Source organism: Callithrix jacchus, chromosome 6 (genome assembly GCF_049354715.1).
Source record: "Callithrix jacchus isolate 240 chromosome 6, calJac240_pri, whole genome shotgun sequence".
NCBI classification, from domain to species: Eukaryota; Metazoa; Chordata; class Mammalia; order Primates; family Cebidae; genus Callithrix; species Callithrix jacchus.
This window is the reverse complement of record NC_133507.1, coordinates 2,620,001-2,640,447: the sequence shown is the minus strand read 5'-3', so window position 1 is coordinate 2,640,447 and position 20,447 is coordinate 2,620,001. Positions and strand designations below refer to the sequence as shown.

The 20,447-nt window shown below is 39.9% G+C and overlaps 1 protein-coding gene and 2 pseudogenes across 3 annotated transcripts in view; 2 read left to right on the top strand and 1 right to left on the bottom strand.

The window, feature by feature from the left end:
- The window catches only part of OCA2 (OCA2 melanosomal transmembrane protein), a 431,394-nt gene that overhangs the window by 72,816 nt on the left and 338,131 nt on the right, over positions 1-20,447 (bottom strand). The gene's annotated exons all lie outside the window — the stretch shown is intronic.
- LOC128932487 (dnaJ homolog subfamily B member 4-like) lies at positions 7,848-9,320 on the top strand (annotated as a pseudogene).
- LOC128932486 (cytochrome c oxidase subunit 7C, mitochondrial pseudogene) lies at positions 18,888-19,294 on the top strand (annotated as a pseudogene).

The following is a 20,447-nucleotide window of genomic DNA, read 5'->3' as shown; positions in this document are numbered from 1 at the left end:
CATGACTCCTGGCTCAGGGTGTTCAAGGACACAGATGAAGAGATGGGCAGGGTGACAGAGGGGGGAAGATGCGTGCAGTTCCCGTGACCTCCCCAGGTACCACCCTCCAGGTACCTCCACACGCTCAGCTAACTGGAAGCTCCTAATACTTCTATTCTTTTAATTATAACAATTTTTTGCCCTAAAGTAATTGCTTAGTGGCTCAGAATGTAAAATTTTTCTATTTTGATACAGATTTTTACATAACTATTGGACAAATTCACAATTCACCAACAGGTATTAAAATTTCTATTACTTCTCACTTCAATATTATGCCAGTGATATTTAATCTTTGTTATTCTGAGCAAAAACAAATGTTCATTTTTCCCGTTAACTATGAACAAGTGAGTATTTTCATAGAGAGTAACTATTTAAAGTCTCTGCTGATAAATAAGAGACTGTAACCAAGGAAGCAGCAAATACATATCCACTTCTTAGTAATTATTCAAAAGCTCATCCTAAGTTTGCGATGAAGAAAAGCACAAGGATAGGCATTTTTGTAATCACTGTTTCCTAACGTGTACGTTGGTTCAGAGAACAGAACTTTAGATGATATGAAATCAGAAACTGTCTTTAAAATTCAAATCCACCAGGAGACAAATGAGAACAATCAGGTTCAGAGAGGTGTGGTAACTCTCCTCAGCCACATGGTGGGCCAGCAACCCAGCGGGTGCTGCCCTCGGCGTGAGGGGACTCATCCTCACCTCCAAAGACAACATTTAATCACAGCACATTGGGTGCTGCAGATCTCATAAGCCACTAACAGTGCAATCAATCCTGGTTTCTGGCCTATTCTCAATGGCCATATGTTAAAAATCAAATTTCCACAGTCACTTTTATAAAATGAATTTGGGGATATAGAAACAAATGGCCAAGATTAATGACATGGCACTATTATGTGATAAACTTGAGCAGTCATGCTGCAATGGTTTGTCACGATGCTGTAGGAAAATCACAGTTCAATGCCTGCATCACTACGCTAAGGACTGAGGATGCCTAACAGATATTTACTTTAAACTCACTCATAAAGCAAATGTTCGGATTCATTGCAGAACGTAATTCAGAAAATATTTTAGTCACAGCATTTTTGGTAGGGACTATCTTTCAAGGAATAGTACCCAGGATACCTTGCAAAACCGATGTATCTTCAGCGACTGGAAAATAAGTGTTTTGACACGTTCCACAGATTCATCTTATGAGGAGCGGCTGCTTTGATATTATTTTAAATATCATCTTAGTTGGATCATTGGCTAGTTTGAGGAGCTATTTCTTTCTCCTTATTATATTTGGATCAAAAATGAGGTGCACAGATATTGTGAAACATGATTTTGATGTTTATTTTCTTTGTAAAATCTGAGGTGACAAAATTGACATTCTGCTTTTTTTTTTTTTTTTTTTTTTTTGAGACGGAGTTTTGCTCTTGTTACCCAGGCTGGAGTGCAAGGGGCGATCTCGGCTCACCGCAACCTCCACCTCCTGGGTTCAGGCAATTCTCCTGCCTCAGCCTCCTGAGTAGCTGGGATTACAGGCACGCGCCACCATGCCCAGATAATTTTTTGTATTTTTAGTAGAGACGGGGTTTCACCACGTTGACCAGGATGGTCTCGATCTCTTGACCTCGTGATCCACCCGCCTCGGCCTCCCAAAGTGCTGGGATTACAGGCATGAGCCACCGTGCCTGGCCTGACATTCTGCTTTTAATTCATTCTAAGGAGGTGGGAATAATTACTACACAAAATTGTATAGAACTTATGGATTAATTGAATTAAATATCTAAAAATTAAGTAGATTTCATACATGCCATAACTATAACCATCTAAATACTTGCTTTAAAAAGCTGAATTATAATAAATATAAGATCCACTATTTTGCCTTTAAATATTCTTTAAATTTTTATGGATTTTTTTAATTTAAAAAGGACACAATTAGAATCCTACAGAAGACCAGAGTAATTTTTTTTTTTTTTTTTTGAGACGGAGTTTCGCTCGTGTTACCCAGGCTGGAGTGCAATGGCGCAATCTCGGCTCACGGCAACCTCCGCCTCCTGGGTTCAGGCAATTCTCCTGCCTCTGCCTCCTCAGTAGCTGGGATTACAGGCACCTGCCACCATGCCCAGCTAATTTTTTGTATTTTTAGTAGAGACGGGGTTTCACCATGTTGACCAGGATGGTCTCGATCTCTTGACCTCGTGATCCACCCACCTCGGCCTCCCAAAGTGCTGGGATTACAGGCTTGAGCCACCCCACCCGGCCAGACCAGAGTAATTTTGACTGCCTAAAGCAAAAGGCCTCCATATATCTTCCAAGAAATCTATAGAGATCTATGGGGAGAATAGATAACACCATTTAAACCTCACAGCTTCAACATGAGTTGAAGAGAAAGAAAGCACAACAGATTTTAGATTATTTATATGTAAAAAAAAAAAAAAAAAAAAAAACGCCAATGTCCAGCAGGGCTTCTTGGTACTATTCCTAAACCTATTTTGTATGTTTGAAGTTATATTTAAATGAAAATTAAATAAAACATAAATAAAATAATTGAGTTTATTTCAAGCTACTGGAAATTAAAAAAAAAAGGTATGAACATGAAAGCAGAAAAATTACAATACAAACCAAAAGCACTGGATACACACACACACACACAGATACACACACACAGATACACACACAGATACAGATACACACAGATACACACACACAGATCCACAGATACACACAGATACACACAGATACACACAGATACACACACAGATACTCACAGATACACACACAGATACACACACAGATACACGCACACAGACACACACAGATACACACAGATACACAGATACACACACACAGATACACACATACACACAAACACACACACAGATATACAAACAGATACACACAGAAACACACACAGATACACACACACACAGATACACACACACACAGATACACAGAGATACACACACAGATACACACATACACACACACACAGATACACACACACAGATACACACCCAGATACACACACATACACACAGAGATACACACATACACACACATACACACACACATACACACACACAGATATACACACACAGATACACACAGATACACACACATACACACAGATACACAGACACACACACACAAATACACAGATACACACAGACACACGCAGATACACAGACACAGATACACACATACACACACACAGATACCTTTTAATGTTAAAAGCCATCATTCACAATAACAATATAATAATTATGAATATTTATGCACCAAGTAACACAGAACCGCCAATACAAGGTGGAAACTGCAGGAGATTTAAGGCCACACAGACAGAAACAAAACAACATGAGTAGACTTTGCCATACACCCTCAGAGTGAGACAGATCGAGTGAACAAAACTGGCAATAATATAATACATAAACAACATAATTTTGTCTCCAATTTTGAACCCTGATACAAGAAAATACAACCTTTTCTTAAATACACATGACATTCCTCAAAACCAAACTCATGTTAGAGGCATCAGCACATGTGTTTTATAAAAGACCAAGCAGTAACTACTTCAGGCTTCAGGGGCCATGGGCGGCTACAGCTCTGCTGCTGTCACACAAAAGCAGCCACACAGAATAAAAAAAGGAATAGGACCGTGTTCCAATACATGTTAACATAAACAATTTTAATTTCATATACTTTCACATCTTGAAATACTATTCTTTTTTTTTTTGAGATGGAGTTTCGCTCTTGTTACCCAGGCTGGAGTGCAATGGCGCGACCTCGGCTCACCGCAACCTCCGCCTCCTGGGTTCAGGCAATTCTCCTGCCTCAGCCTCCTGAGTAGCTGGGATTACAGGCACGCACCACCGTGCCCAGCTAATTTTTGTATTTTTAGAAGAGACGGGGTTTCACCATGTTGACCGGGATGGTCTCGATCTCTTGACCTCGTGATCCACCCGCCTCGGCCTCCCAAAGTGCTGGGATTACAGGCTTCAGCCACCACGCCCGGCCTGAAATACTATTCTTTTAATTTAAAAAATTATTTTAAAATGTACAAATCCCTTTTTAGTTCACAAGACATACAAAACCACAGTCAGTGGACAAATCTGGAATAAGGTTTGTAGTTTGCTGAAGTCTTGACATATTAAGTCATAAAGACATCGTAAGTTCTATGAAGCAAAAACATTAAAAACACGATTACTCTCTGGGCCCAATGTAATAATTCTAAAATTAATGACAAAATCTAAAGGGGTCATCCATATGATACAGCAATTAACAATAATATATTATTTTCAAATAGTTAAAAGCGATAATGTTGAGTGTTCTTAACACAAAGAAATGACAGATGTTTGAGATGACTGACAGATATGCTAATCCAGTCACTGTTCAATGCATGTACTGAAACATTATTAGTACTTCATAGATATGTACAATTGTTCTGTATCAATTTTTAAAGTAAATAAAAATAAAAATAACAATAAAGTGTTTAAAGGATAAACAAGAAAAACCTAGAACCAATAACCTAAGCTTTCACATCAGTAAACAAAAGAAACAAGAACAAATCAAACCTGAAGTAAACAGAGGAAAATAAATTAGAAAAATCAGATCACATATAAGTGAAATTAAAAACATAAAAACAACAGATGAAATCAATGAAACCTAAGGTGGTTCTTTGAAAATATCAATCATATTAATAAACCTCTAATTGGGCTTACCAAGAAGATGAGACAAATTGCCAATTGTCACTACAGATTCAATGGACATGAAAATGATAATGGAAATAATTGATCAACTCTCTAATTGCAAATCTGATAATGTAGATAAAGTATATCAATTCCTTTAAATATACAAATTATCAAAACTTATTCTAGCAGAAATAGATAATATTAATAGCCATTTATGTATTAAAGAAATGTAATTAGTAGTTTAAACCTTTCAAAAAGAAATCACTTGGCTCATTTTGTTTTACTTGGGAAATTTAAGCAAATATTTAAGGTAGAAGCAATACAAAATCTCCAATATTCTTTTTTCAGAAAATAGAAGAGGAAACAATTGCCAATTTATTTTTTAAAGACTGAAATGTCCTAATGACAAAACCAGATAAAGACATTACAAAAAAAGAAAACTACAGAGCCATCTCTAATGAACATAGACACAAAAATTCCTAATAAAATACTAGCAACACAGCTTAAGCAATATTTTAAAAGGATAACGTATCACAATCAAACCAAGTTCATTCCAAGGGCACAAGGTTTGCTCTATATTTTTAAGCTAATCAATGTAACTCATTTTATCAGGCTAAATGTTTATAATTACATGATTATATTAACTAAGCCATTAAAAAAAAACTAGCAAACTAGCAATAGAAGGAAATTTCCTTATCATAATGGCAAGCATTTTTTTTAAAAACCTGTAGCTAATATTCTTAATAGAGAGAAACGAATGCTTTTAGAATTTGAAATTTTTTGAATCAATTATAGCAACATCAAAAAGAAATACTGGAATATAAGTTTAAGAACATGTTCATAGGACCTATATACAGAAAACAAGAAAACCCTAGAAAAGGCAACAAAGCTATGAATAAACGGAGAGAGATTCCATGCTCAAAGACTTACTATATTAAGATGTCACGCTCCCCAGCTTAATGTACTGACTCAACCCAATTCCATTCTAAATTCCAGGATGTCTTAGGTTTCGGAGCCATCAAAAAAACTTATTCTAAAATTGTACAGGAAGACAAAGGACTGGGAGTAGCCAACACAATACTGAAAAAAGAACAAAGTTAGAAAACTGAAACAATCCGATCAAGACATGATGAAGCTACATTAACCAAGACACTATGGTATTGGGGAAATAATCTTAAAATACAGCAGTGGAAAAGAGAGCTCGGAAATAGACCCAGAAAAATCTAGCCACTTGATTTTTGACAGAGATACAAATGTAACTCAGTGATAAAAGTGACCATTGCCTTATTTGTCAATTATTGACAGAGATGTGTTGAAGTTTCTCACAAATGCTGCCTGTACAATTGGATATCTGAATGCAAAAAGATAAACCTAGACTCAAAGTTGATTGTAGACTTAAATGTAAAAATAAAGCTATAGAAATTCTAAAAGAAAAGAGAAAAGAATCTGTGTGACCTTACTTTCTGTGATGAAGTTTTAGACAGAATGCCAAAAGCATGATCAACAAAGATAAAATTTAGCAGTTTGAACTTAATTTAAAACTTGTTTTTTGAAAGACACTTAAGAAAATGAAAAGATAAGTGATAGACTGGGAGACAATATTTTCAAACTACATATCTGAGGCAAGTCCACAGTATACAAAGAATTTTAAAAATTCAACTAACTGAATAAGCAACCCAGTTAAATTCTGGGAAAAGATGTGAACAAAAACTCATCAAAGCCCAGGAGGGGTTGCTCGAACCTGTAATCCCAGCACTTTGGGAGGCTGAGGCAGGTAGATCACCTGATGTCAAGAGTTTTGAGACCAGCCTGGCCAACATGGTAAAGTCTCTACTAAAAATACAGAAACCAGGCCTGGTGCGGTGGCTCAAGCCTGTAATCCCAGCACTTTCACAGGCCAAGGCGGGAGAAGCACGAGGTCAAGAGATCGAGACCATCCTGGTCATCTCTACTAAAAATACAAAAAATTAGCTGGGCATGGTGGCGCGTGCCTGTAATCCCAGCTACTCGGGAGGCTGAGGCAGGAGAATTGCCTGAACCCAGGAGGCGGAGGTTGCGGTGAGCCGAGATCGCACCATTGCACTCCAGCCTGGGTAACAAGAGCGAAACTCCGTCTCAAAAAATAAATAAATAATAAATAAATAAATAAAAATACAGAAACTAAATTATCTGGCGGGGAGTACCAGAATGGAATGCAGGCTGTAACGAAAAAATCAAAATATATTTCAAATGTATGCCGTCGCCTCCCTGAAGAGGTGCTTGGTTGCTGCCCTGAGCAAACCTGAAAATGAGTGATGACTGAGGTAAAAGACAAAATAAACTGCCATGAGCACTGGACTCTAGTTGGCAAGGTTGCTTCCCATAGGGGCACAGGTTAACAATTCTAAAACGGTTGCGTTTACACGCAGGGAGTGAATAAACCAGGAGAAGGGCGGTGGCGAGAAGAGCCAGGTTTCCCGCTGTTGGTGTGGGCGGTTACAGATGAATAAAGACGACCTGGAAGGAGCCATGTGTCCTGGACTGGAGCTGGTGACCTCGTTACGAACTCGGGTTTCGCTTCATACAGATACAGACGGGCACACGTGGAAGTAGTGATAGATGCACGTGTGTAAATGTGTCAGTGCACACACGTGTGCTTTCTGCTGAGATGGCCTAGGAGCAACAGCACCCTAGCAGCAAGCACACCTAGCACCTAGAACTTCCATGCTCATTCCATTTGCCCCCTACCCCCTAAAAAAGGAACCAGGACTTGGAAATGGGTGAATCTAGGGCTGGGCAGAAAATACACAAGATAAGCCTGCAGCATCATGCAGCGGTGCTCAAGGACAAAATGATGTTTTACCAAAACAACACAGGAGCCATCCAGAACCACCTTTTCAATGGGAGTGAAATCTGAACAACTGGAGACACAAGGTAATGTAGTCTTCATTATAACCTAAAGTACTGCCCGCAGGGTGGTGGGTGACGTGGCCCGTTGGCTGCGGCTGGGTTAGGTGCTGGGAAGCCTGAAGAAGAGGCCCCTTCTTACCGGTCGCCGCCCAGGGAGGTAGTGCGGTACAATTTTCGCTATGGGTCATTGTCGTTGCCTAGCGGGCACCCAGCATGATTTTCAGGGGAAATCTAAGTTCATTTCAAGGCATTCGAAATGGGGAAAGACTATTACTGCGTTTTGGGAATTGAGAAAGGAGCTTCAGATGAAGATATTTAAAAGGCTTACCGGGGCCGGGAGCGGTGGCTCAAGCCTGTAATCCCAGCACTTTGAGAGGCCCAGGCTGGTGGATCATGAGGTCAACAGATCGAGACCATCCTGGTCAATACGGTGAAACCCCGTCTCTACTAAATATACAAAAAAATTCGCTGGGCGTGGTGGCGCGTGCCTGTAATCCCAGCTACTCAGGAGGCTGAGGCAGGAGAATTGCCTGAACCCAGGAGGCGGAGGTTGCGGTGAGCTGAGATCGCACCATTGCACTCCAGCCTGGGTAACAAGAGTGAAACTCCGTCTCAAAAAAAAAGGCTTACCAAAAACAAGCCCTCAAACTTCATCCGGACAAGAACAAATCTCCTCAGGCAGAGGAAAAATTTAAAGAGGTCGCAGAAGCTTATGAAGTATTGAGTGATCCTAAAAAGAGAAATATATGATCAGTTTGGGGAGGAAGGGTTGAGAGGAGGAGCAGGAGGTACACCTTTCATGGTGTGATCCTCATGCTACATTTGCTTCATTTTCTGGAGGGTCCAACCCCTTTGAAATTTTCTTTGGAAGACGAATAAGTGGTGGTAGAGATTCTGAAGAAATGGAAATAGATGGTGATCCTTTTAGTGCCTTTGGTTTCTGCATGGATGTATATCCCAGAGACAAGAATTCTGTGAGGCCATCCCGCCTCAGACAAGATCCTCCAGTTATTCATGCACTTACAGTATCACTTGAAGAGATACATAATGGTTGTACCGAGCGGATGAAGGTTTCTCAAAAAAGGCTAAATGCTGATGGAAGGAGTTACAGATCTGAGCACAAAATTCTTACCACTGAGATTTAAAAAGGGTGGAAAGAAGGCACCAAAATTACTTTTCCAAGAGAAGGAGATGAAACACCAAACGGTATTCCAGCAGACATTGTTTTCATCATTAAAGACAAAGATCATCCAAAATTTAAAAGAGATGGATCGTAAGTACTTTATACTGCTAAAGTTAGTTTACGAGAGGCATTGTGTGGCTGCTCAATTAATGTGCCAACACTGGATGGCAGAAACATACCTATGTCAGTAAATGATACTGTGAAACCTGGAATGAGAAGAAGAATTATTAAATATGGGCTGCCACTTCCAAAAAATCCTGACCAACGTGGTGACCTTCTAATAGAATTTGAGGTGTCCTTCCCAGATACTATATCATCTTCATCCAAAGAAGTGCTTAAGAAACACCTTCCTGCCTCATGGAATGAAGAACTTTGTTATGCATATTTTGATAAGGCACTGAAAATAGAGAAGGACTGGCAGTTTACTGATGTAGATGTGAATTCTGTATAAAGATATGTAAATTCTTTTGAGGGTTCATTAAATTGCATGAATAGAGACGGGTCAAATAAATAGGCAAAAGGGATTTTTACAGTTAAAGAGAAAACCATTCACTATATTTTATTTCACTTTTCCCAATTCAGTTATTTTTAATAATTTGCTTATATGTAAAAGTTGTTTTTGTGGAGTCAGTAGCTATAGTTTAGTAAAGTACTAGACTACCAATTACTTTATTTCTTGTATCTTTAGATAATTAGTATGAAAAGTTTCCATTTATAATGTAAATAAAAATTCTTAAGTAAACTATACATGTAATATGTATTTCAAGAAGAGAATAAAAACCCAAGTCAGTTACTAGTTTTAAATCACCTTCTGAAATGCTGCTATAGGCCTGGTATCAGTAAAAGAATATTCTGACGCATTTGTTTTACCATTCTGATTTTTAAAGGATACTGTAGCATTTCGTTTTTTTCTTTTATTTACTGTAGCATTTCTTTATGACATTGTTGCAATGTTTTTAAGGCAGACCTTTCTTCATAAAAAGGAAATTAATGGCTATTTCTCTCCTGTGGAAATCCCAATTGCCTGAATTACTGATATTTTAGAATAGACTTTTTAAAATGCCATATGTAATTTTAAGCAAGTTGACTATACATCTTGGACTTAATACACGATAGGCTCATTTTGTTCTCTGCTAGTTTAGTTTGTTTAATAATAGATGTGTTTTTAGAGGAAATGCTGTTACTTGTAATTAATTTTCCAATGATACCGTCTTCTATAACTTACTCATAATATACTATATGTACTTTATGTAATTTCCCTGAAAAGAATTAACTGCCACTGCGCTATGGTATCTAACCAAAATATGGGGAAAATAAACACTAACTGCTGCTTATGGACAATGTTGCAACTACTTGTTATGCATATAAATATTTTACTTTTTTATATGTATAGATTGCATTTCTTAGGTGTTTTAATTTTTTAAGTATATTTACGTTTAAAAAATTTAAAAAAAAAACCTAAAGTATAAAATAAACATTCAAGTGTCCATTTTGGTATAAATAGGTGTTGAAATAAATAAGTAAATGGGGGAAGACAGTTTATTGGCTTGGGTGGAATTTCAAATGATTTATATAGATACTCTGCCCTCAAGGGGGTGGAGCATGACTCCCCACCCTTTTAGTGTGGATTTGCGTAGGGCGTTCATTTCGTGGTGTAACAGTATGGAAAAGCTGGGGTAGGTAACCTCACGATGGAGAAACCTGGCAAACACCAACCTGGCCAGGTGACCCCAGGAACCACCACCAGTGACCAGTCACATCAGCTGCGTGTACCCTTGACAGGATGGGATGAGAGTGACAGCTCACCTCTGTGATCTCCCTGCCCACACCCCGTAACCTCATTGTACTCATGAGTAAAGGAATCAGGCAAACTCCAATTGAGGAACATTCTATAAAATGTTTGTCTAATTCTCCTCAAAACTGTCAAGGTCTTCAAAGACAAGGAAAGTCTAAGAAATTTTTACAGTGTAGCAGTACCCAAGAAGAGAAAGTTACTCAGTGTAATGTGTTATTCTAAATGGGATTGTAAGACAAGAAAAGAATACTGTGTAAAAGCTAAGAATCCGCATAGCACATGGACCTAGTTAATAACATGTCAGTATTGGTTCATCAGTTGTGACGAATGTATCAAACTGATGTTAGATGTCGGCAATAGGGCAAATTGGATTTAGAATATAAAAACCTCTCTAACACTTCAACTTTTCTATAAATATTAAAGTATGCTAAAATTAAAAGTTTATTTATAACAATTATTAAACAATGCAGTAAGTGCCATGCTAGACATAGAGGGTCTTATGGGGGCGCAGAAGAGTGACAGCTAACCCAGTCTTTTTGTCAAATTATTTTGGAAATAAAATTTCAAACGTTTACATCCAATTTTAAAACATACATTTCCATAAAGAGTTGATCTGCTCATTCTGAGAATGTTTACTTAACAGATATTAAGGGCATGTACAAGGTGACTCTTTGTAACATTACAAATTGCTCTGTCATGCAAGGACCCTAACCTACCATAACTCTTCGTTTTTCTCTTCTAAATATTTTTATTATAAATATAACATACAGATAAAAAAGTAAAGAAACAGGATGTACAGCAATGACGGCATCTTAAAGTAACCCTCTTCACTAGACCCCACGCTACTCTAGCTTGTCCTCCAGGAGAGCCTTGGAGAAATGCCCCCGGCAGGTCCACCTCTCTGCAAACCCAAGCTGTGCTGAAGCGGACAGGAGCAGCCATGTGGTCATTTCCACCCCAGCCCCCAGCAAAGGTGGCTCTCTGCAGCTCACTTGCCCTGTGTTAGTTTTCTCTATCCCCCCAGTACTTCAAATACCATCCCCTGCACCTGCTCTCCCCGTCAGTGAATTCAAATGAGACTTCCGATCCCCATTCCCAATCCAAGCCCTCCCAGATGCCACGCTGGTTCCCTTGTTGAACCCCCTCGCAGGGAGGAACAAGAGAGAGAAGGTTGCATCTGTGTTCAGGTTGCCCTAAGGATCCTTCTGGAATCTTTCTTTTTTACTTCTCAAAGGTTGGAAGCAGATATTTTTATTTTATAGAGTAAGCAGATGCCACATTCATTAGCAACAATTAACTTAATTTGGAGGGACCAACAACTAAAATAGTCGGTTGCTCTCTCTCTCTTTAATACATTTATTTTGAGGAAAAACTTCCTTGCTGCCCACACTTTCTTCAAGTCCGACTCTGTACATACGGCTTAATTAGACAAACCTCAGCATTACTTTCCTCTTGGAATCTTCACTTTCTCCTTCAGGGTAAAATACACTAATTTTGAAATTAGACACCTTCAAAATTCCTCCTCAGCGCACCAGGCAAACTTTGGCTCACAGTTAGATGGGTTGTTTCCTTCTGACCCACCAGGTGCTGGTACTGAAATACCAAAGACGGGCACAGCTGCTATCAAACTGTCTCCCATTTTACAGATTGATTTTTGCCAAAAGCTTGTTCTTAAAATAGCATGTTAAAAAAGAAACTAACCATAGTACATGTAAGAGCAGTAACTAAAATCTAGGTGGCCTTCAGCCTTCTCTAGAGTGTGAAGAGCTGTGTGGTCTTATTAAACATTCTCTCCTTTGCACAGTTGACTATTGTGAAAAGAAATTAAAATTCCCAAGACTGCTAGGAAAACTGTCCATTTTACTGCTATGGCAGAAACATGGCTGTTCTCTAATTTATATGGAACCTTTTATATTCATTCATTCATTATTTCATTTTTAAAAAGTTTATTGAAAACTTACTCTGTGCTATCCACTATGAAGTTCATGAAGGGAGAGCAAAACCATCACAACGTGGTTTCTTCCCGCAAGTAACTTACGACACTGTAAGTCAGGCAGTAACGCAGGCAGCATACCTCTGGTTTCCTTGGGAAATCCTAATTAAATGTGTATTCCATCACAAATTCTAAGCCTCTCGAAACTTTCCAAATGATTCAAGTTATGTTCAAATAGTAAGAACAAAATTTCCAGACATTCTGAAAACATCCCTTTGCTTGAATAACATCTGCCTCTAAAGCAAAGCGCTTGAGACAAAACAACAGAAACAAACAAAACCCCTGATGAATAGATAACCTTGCCTTCCGCTGACATCTGTGGAATGGCAGTTGAGTGTTAGATCATTAGATTAAAAGCCCAGCAAGTATACAGCACGCTCGTCAAAGGAAATGCCTGCATTTCCAAATGGCCCATTTTGTGGCTTCCCGCTGAATCCAGTAATGCTGGTTCTCATCACGTGGCTTCTCTCCTATCAACTAAGTTACTTTGGCAGCCATTTTAAATAAGTCCATGGAGATCAGGTGGAATCATTTAAAATTATATTGTTCAACAGAAGAGTAGAGTGACTGAAGTTTGCAACAATGTACGGCATATTACAAAATCGCTACAAGAGAAGAAGGGGACTGTTCCCATCACCTAGAAATGGTAAATACCCAAAGTGATGGACGCCTCAAATATCCTGGCCTCATCATTACCAATTCTACACATACCACATGTACCCTATAAATAGGTAAATTATGAATCAGAAATCTAATATGCAAAAATACAGCTTACGAATCCCATCCCTTCATTTGTGCCGCCTCCTATCAAGTGTCACTGTGTCAAGCTGTGATGGCACAACGGGGCAGTGACTCATAGAATGCGATTCTTTCCTTTCCACGTATAAAAAGACAATCTACTGTGAAGACTGTAGCTGTCTCCATCCTCCTGCTCCACAGGTTCCATCAGGTGCGGTATGCACGCATCCTCCGCTAAGAATCTGCGGTATGCAGGCATGTCTCCGCTAACTGACTTCCCAGGCTAACAAGTGGAGGCCATGAAGACCACCATCCCACACCCCAGGTCTTGGCTTTCTCTGTGAAAATGCTTAAGCACAGACATGGTGAATAGACTATTTTTCTTGTATTCTGCTCCCTAAGATGCAGAAATATAGCACAATAGTTTTGGTAATGCTAGCAGAAGTGTGGCAAAAGAAAAAGAAAGAAAATTTATAGACATACAAATGAAATAACTATTCTCTGTGCCTCAAAATTGCCTTGTCTTGAGTCTTAATTACTGTTGAACTACCTAAAAGGCTCAAATGCAAACACAGAAGCAATGTTTATAAGCATCATCAAAGGGTCTCCGACACAGCTCAATTTACTAGTGCATTTCTAAGATGTCCAGAGAGGGATGCAGAAGCCATCATTAAGCTGATAAAAATAGACCTCAATCTAACGGAATAATCATTTTAGTGCCGCAAGTGATTCTGTTACACCTGAGGGCCATAAACATGTTAACCTATGTCTTCCTATGCCTGTGTTTTTTTCACTTCCGTGTAGAAAATTTTAAATTTTCTCAGGGTCTATGAAGAATTTCATTTGCATATATTGCCATAAGGATAGAAAGAGTAGCTCCACGATGATGGCACAAACAATTGAATGTCCAGGTTTCAGACACTTCCTTAATCCACAGAAGCAGAAGTCCTGCAGTTTCTGATACTAAGCAGCATAAAGCTGTACAATGTTTTTAAGACATCATAATTACAAAACAAAGCTCCTGAATGTTTAGCCTTTTCTTTGGTGATTTATTTGCCATTTTACTTCCTTCACAGTAGCAAAATGAAACCTGTGAACTATTTTATCACCGCCCTTCAGCGAGGAAAGCCCTGAGCCTGGATGTGAGTCCAGGAGATTGGAGTAACTGGCACAGCCTCGCCCAGGGGAAGCTGAAAAGAAGGAATGAGCAGAAAGAGTATCTAGTTGCAGGAAGATCTGTTTTAGGGACCGTTTAATCGCAGTTCTGTTCTAAAACCAACTTTCTCCCTTCTCCTGCCTTTCCTATAACTGCAAGTTACACTGCCCATAATCGGGCACTTACACCTAGTAACCTCAAAGGGTTGCACATGTTCATAAAACAGAACAGAAATTCCATCAGCTAACAGAATAAAATGCCAGTGGAAAGTCTTCATCTTCCTCTGGGCTAGGAAAAAATCATAAGCAATAAGTTTCATTCTAAACTTATAAGGGATATTGAGCCCAGATTTATAGTGCTCATGTAACACAAGAATTGTAAAGTGAGCAACTGGCATGAAGGCTGGAGATGAACCAGCTGATCATGTAGAGTTCTGGCAACACTGGCAACATTACAACAAGCCATTCTCTAAGGAAACCCAAAATTCAGGAAAAAACAGCTGCTGCCCAAAACAACAGCCATGAACCCAAGGAAAGTAACAGGAGAATCACGCTCCCAGAAAGTGAAAGAATAGGACAACCTGCAGACAGTAGTAAAATGTTAAAATGGTTAAGTATTCCAGACAGAAGACAGGAACATAAAGCAGCTTTTATTTTTTATTATCTGGGAATTCTTAAAGGTGATAAAGAGATCAAGACACAAGATCACAACCTCTGCCTTCAAAGGAGGAGTAAAACCTGAACACCAGAAAATATGCTGAGCAGCAGCGAGGGGCACGGAGTGGTGGGAGAGGAGGGGGAGCTGGCACTGAGGAGGGGAAGGCGCGGAGGAAGGGGGAGGCGCAGAGGAGGGGGAGGCACGGAGGTGGGGGAGGCGCGGAGAGGGGGAGGCTAGAGGGAGACGCGGAGGGGGTAAGGCGCAGAGCGGGGCAAGGCGCGGAGTGGGTTGGCGTGGAGGGAAGGAAGGTGCGGAGGTGGGGAGGGGTGGAGGAGGGGGAGGCGCGGAGGGAAGGAAGGTGTGGAGGGGGAGAGGCGGAGGGGGGAGGCCTGGAGCGGGGGAGGCGCGGAGGAGGGGCAGGCGCGGAGGGAAGGAAGGCGTGGGGGGGAGAGGCGGAGGGGGGAGGCCCGGAGCAGGGGAGGCCCGGAGCGGGGGAGGCGCGGAGGTGGGCCTAGAGCTGCAGAGTCGTCTGCAGAGTGCATGTCCCAGTGATGAGAGTCGAACACCTAAACCTACTCCACCCAGCAAGAACTCCCCTAGGCTTGATTTCATTCCAGAAAGCAGAGGAAGAAATGTAAAGAGGGAGGCTGGGAGAAGGTCCCCTGAGCAGGTGGGAAGGGAGGCTCAATGCCGGTGTCATAGGTGGCTGCTTGTATCAGCTTGGAGGAAATGAAGACAGCAAACTGACATGGGCAAAGAAACCAGCAGAAAGCTCCACACAATAAGAACAGCCCCTGCTGGAGGAACGCGATTGTTTCCTGTGTGTTGTGCCCTGGGACAAGGCCTTACAACCATGGGCTTTGCTCAAACATGGCCAAGCACAGAGGATCTAGAAAAGAACCTACACAGACGTTCTGCAAGAAAAAGAAAGGCTCGATCGATGCAAGATGGCCGACCACTAACAACTCAGGATTGTAGCTGCCAGTGAAAGCTCAGAGAACGAGACGACGCCACATCTTTAGACGAATTTTCGTCACTCACCGATTAGCCGACTCCCAGTGGAGGAGCCCCACGGGTCGCCAGCGCGACTCTTGAGGCCTCCGCAGCGGTTTTGCCGGCGTCTCGGCGCAGCAGCTCTTCAAGCAGAGCCAACGGGACTGCTTCCCCTACTGACCGGAGTTTGGAGCTCCGGGAAGTCAGAGCCGCTTGTTGCGGACTCAAGAGGGAAGCCAGACCAGAGATTCCCGGGCAGAAGAGCACCATCAGTCTTATCGCTGCTATTTAGGCCGCCACAGTGGGTGGCTCGGATCCCAGCACTGGGAATCAATAAGTCGGACGTCGACTCAGAAAACTAATTAGAAAGGCGGTTCATCTACAATGAAGGGAAAAAAACAGCCTAAGAAGGCCGAGTATACTCAAAATCAGAACCCATCAGCAACCGAACAAGCCCTGATGGAAAAGGACTCATCAGCAACCAAACAAGCCCTGATGGAAAAGGACTCATCAGTAACGGAACAAGCCCTGATGGAAAAGGACTGTGTTCCATTATCTGAAGTAGGCTTTAAAAGGTGGATGATAAGAAACTTCTGGGAGTTAAAGGAACTTGTTCTAACCCAATGTAAAGAAACTAAGAACTTGGAAAAAAGGTTCGATGAAATGTTGAAAAGAATAGACAATATAGAGAGGAATACAAATGAACTTATGGAGTTGAAAAATACAACACGAGAACTTAGTGAAATATGTACAAGCTTAAACAGCCAAATGGATCAAGCAGAAGAAAGGGTATTAGAGGTCGAAGACCAACTTAATGAAACAAAACGACAAGACAAGAATAGAGAAAAAAGGATAAAAAGGAATGAGCAAAGTCTCCAAGCAATATGGGACTATGTGAAAAGACCTACTATACGCTTGATTGGTGTACCTGAATGGGACAGAGAGAATGAATTCAAGCTGGAAAATACTCTCCAGGACATTATCCAGGAAAATTTTCCTAATTTAGCAAAGCAGGACACTATTCAACCCCAGGCAATACAGAGAACACCACAAAGATATTCCTCAAGAAGACCAACCCCAAGGCACATAATCGTTAGATTTACCAAGATTGAAACGAAGGAGAAAATATTAAGGGCAGCCAGAGAGAAAGATCAAGTTACCCATAAAGGTAAGCCTATTAGGCTTACAGCAGATCTCTCAACGGAAACCCTACAAGCTAGAAGAGAGTGGGGGCCAATATTCAATATACTTAATCAACAGAACTTTCAGCCCAGAATTTCATATCCTGCCAATTTAAGCTTTACATTTGAAGGAAAAATAAAATATTTTAGGAACAAGCAAGTACTCAGAGATTTTATTACCACCAGGCCTGCTTTACAAGAACTTCTAAAAGAAGCATTATACACAGAAAGGAACAACCAGTATGACCCTTTCTAAAACTACACCAAAAAGTAAAGAGCATTAACATAAAGAAGAATTTTTATCGATGAAAGGACAAAATAGCCAGTTAATATCAAATGGCAGCAACCATAAATTTAAATCAACCAAATCTCCCAATCAAAAGATACAGACAAAATCTAACGGTATATCCAAAGATATACATAGACTCAAAGGGTTGGAAAAAAAAAACGTACCAACCAAATGGAGAGCAAAAATAAATAAATAAAAAGCAGGAGTTGCAATTTTCACATTTGACAAAACAGATTTCAAAGCTACAAGGATATAAGGGTAAAAGGATTAATGTAATAATAAGAGATCTTAACACCCAGATACATAAGACCCATAATGAGATTTAGATTCAACGAGACAGAAAATTGATAACGATATCCGGGACTGGAACTAAGATCCAGAACAAATAAACTCAATAGAGCTCTCCATTTTAAACACACAAAATATACATTATCCACAAAATCTAACGATATATCTAAAGATATACAAAGACTCAAAACAAGGGGATGGAAAAAAACTCACCAACCAAATGGAGAGCAAAAATAAATAAATAAAAAGCAGGAGTTGCAATTCTCACACTTAATAAAATAGATTTCAAAGCTACAAGGATGCAAGGGTAAAAGGATTAATGTAACAATAAGAGATCTTAACACCCAGATACATAAGACACAGAATGAGATTTAGATTCAACGAGACAACAAATTGATAACGATATCCAGGACTTGAACTCAGAGCCAGAACAAATAAACACAATAGAGTTCTCCATTTTAAACACATAAAATATGCATTAACCACTTTAAACACTTAAAATATTGATCGGCCATTATTGAAACCCATTTTAGGAATGAAGTAATATTCCTTTCCCAAAAAAAAAAAAAAAAAAAAGCAAGGCCGTGGGGAGGAACCGGGCCACCAAACGGCAGCGGAAAATCTCACCAAAAAACTGTTTCCACAGAACTGACAACAATTATGAAAAATAAACTCTGAAATTTACACGCAGAGTGAATTAATCACCTCCATCTTGCCAGAGCACAAAACTAACATTTTTCTTAAAGTTTCGGAAAGAAATGGCAAGAAAACAAAAGGATATGCAGTGTTAAGTTGGCAGCACTCATTGAAGAAGTTTTAAAAAGAAACTAAATTTATCCCATGAAGGAAAATGAAACTGCCGAATGCAAAGCAGAGTCACTGCTAAACACACAGCGGGGCCCAGCGAGCACAGCCTGGGAGCAGATCCGCCCACCCCTGCTGTGGGGCTCTGAGCAATGAAAGGCTTCAAATCATTCATAAAAACGAATGAGGTGTGCATAGGGGAACAAGGTCGTGAAAAAAAGGTTTTGGTGAGGTGCCGCCATTTCTTCTGTCCTCGGTCTCTGCGCCTTTCGCAGAGCTTCCAGCGGCGCTATGTTGGGCCCCAGCATCCGGAGGTTCACAACCTCTGTGGTCCGTAGGAGCCACTATGAGGAAGGTCCTGGGAAGAATATGCCATTTTCAGTGGAAAACAAGTGGCGGTTGCTAGCCATGATGTGTTTGTACTTTGGATCTGCATGTGCTACACCTTCCTTAATATTAAGACACCAACTCCTTAAAAAATAAGGATGTTTCAGCTCATCCATTTAACAGATATGAAGAGCATTTTAAGAGGTGCAGTCTCTGGAAAATGGATCAAACTCACATGGCATGCTAGATATGTGTGTAAATAAACTTATGACATGAAAAAAAAATGAATGAAAAGCAAAGGACGCATGGCAGAGACGACACGAGTCTCCAGAGCCCACATTTACCCACCAACCCTTTACAGACACAGTGTCACCACCCTTGAGGACAGAAATGAGGAAAGCAAGTCAATGACGTGTAAATGATGAGATTTAAGAGATTAGAACAAATAATAAACAGGACACGTGAGGACCGAACACTGTCATCAATAAAGTCAGGGCAGAGGAAAACGTATGAAGCTGAACAAATACTTGGAGAAGTAATTGAAGAGAAATAAAATATGCATCTACAAACTAAAGGATGCACCTCGTCCAGGGAAAATAATAACCTAGGACAGTCCATTTTAAGATCGACAGAATCAAACCCATGCAAATTCAAACGTAAGAAGCCTCTAAACAGAAGCTAAAAGCAAAGAAAAACAACACGCAACCTCAGACTTCCACAGCAACAGTAGGGCCGAGTGAAGAGACACCTGCGGAATTTCTTAAAAATACAACCAGAGTTTCTGTCTAGCAAACTGTCTTTCAAATATAAACGACTCTGGGAAATATCATTTTCTTCAGTACTTTGAGTGTTATACCCAAGACATAACTTGAAAAATTAGGGCAAAAAAACAGGTATGGGCATTTAATATACTAATATATTAAATATTAATAAACTTATTATAAATTATATATTAATATTCATGCTACGAAGATAAAAACAAATGTAATAAGGGTTATGGTTCTAGAACACAATGTAATGTTCTCAACCTTGATAGAGTAGAAATAATATAATTAACAAGTGTGATGAGGAAAAGGAGCAAAGAACCTGGAAGACAGTGTGGTTTCCTCACTTTTAATAGTCAGGATCCAACAGCCGATAAAACAGTAATAGAGTCACAAATAGAGTGAGAGTAAAAAAATAGCAAATACGTGTTTAAACTAGCAAAACAGATGATGGGAGTAAAGGCAGAAAGTACTACATGTTTTCTAAGGGAATATTTCTTAACCTGGAAGAATACTACCCCCTTAGAGGAACTTGATTATATACAACGATGTTTTTGATAATCACAATAACTGGGGTTTATTAGAGACATTTACTGACCAGGAATGCTAAACATCTTGCAATGCATTTACTGATCAGGAATGCTAAACATCTTGCAATGCATGTGACATTCTT